A 1,030-nucleotide genomic window follows, 5' to 3' on the forward strand; every position below is an offset into this window, starting at 1 on the left:
AGAAATTATAAATGTTAATGCTTATTTAATTGCTAGGCCGTTAGTTACCAATATTATTATTATTATTAAGTATTTGTTTTCTCTTAAATGTTTTGTACTGCTGCAGGGACGTCACACCAACAAGATGTCTAGGATAACCGATACATGGGAACCTACTTTTGCAAAGAATTAAGTAGATGCATTCGAACTCATAATGTATTTTGTAGGGATCAATGTACTGAATGTATAACTTTTATTAGACCCTTTTTGTTTAAAATTTTGTGATGGCTATTAGTAGTATAAGAATGCAAACTCATGTCCATGTATATATATTTTTAATATGAATTTCAAATCATGCAACACTAATATTATGTGTTTGTGTAAGATTCGCTTTTGAATGAACTGTTGATTGTATGGGTTGTATTTTGATGATGTAAGGATTCAAGTTCTTTGATTACCGGCACCAGGTGTATTAAATATATATATATATATAAAAAAAAAATTTACTACTGTTGGGCTTAGAAATCCGAGTCGTTACAGGGGGCGACGATGCGTGACACCCAGGCAGACGTGCCCTCGACCAGGAGGCCTCGGGCGCAACTTGCGTTCAAAGACTCGATGGTTCACGTGATTCTGCAATTCACACCAAGTATCGCATTTCGCTACGTGCTTCATCGATGCGAGAGCCGAGATATCCGTTGCCAAGAGTCGTTTAGATTATCACCAGAAGAAGGCGCGCCCCCGACGCCGAGGCTACGGGGGCGCGCTCCTAGTACTCAATTTCCTTGGCGCTTCTCGCGCCGGGGTTCGTTTGCGAGCCGCGCAAGGCGCAGGTGCGTCCCTCCACGGCCCGCGAGGACACGAGGGGCGGGTGCCCCCCGAGCCCAGCATGTCATGCCACGGGTTCGCGGGTCGTTCTGCTAGGCAGGTTTCGACAATGATCCTTCCGCAGGTTCACCTACGGAAACCTTGTTACGACTTCTCCTTCTTCTAAATGATAAGGTTCAGTGGACTTCTAGTGACGTCGCCAGCGGCGAACTGCCCATGTCGC

The 1,030-nt window shown here is 44.7% G+C and overlaps 1 non-coding gene across 1 annotated transcript; it reads right to left on the reverse strand.

Annotated features, from left to right (window-relative positions):
- Positions 1–533: 533 nt before the first annotated feature.
- On the reverse strand, positions 534–689 carry LOC133684335 (5.8S ribosomal RNA). The gene has a single exon (XR_009837846.1). It is a non-coding gene; the product is annotated as a 5.8S ribosomal RNA (ribosomal RNA).
- Positions 690–1,030: the final 341 nt, after the last annotated feature.

Source organism: Populus nigra, chromosome 2 (genome assembly GCF_951802175.1).
Source record: "Populus nigra chromosome 2, ddPopNigr1.1, whole genome shotgun sequence".
NCBI classification, from domain to species: domain Eukaryota; kingdom Viridiplantae; phylum Streptophyta; class Magnoliopsida; order Malpighiales; family Salicaceae; genus Populus; species Populus nigra.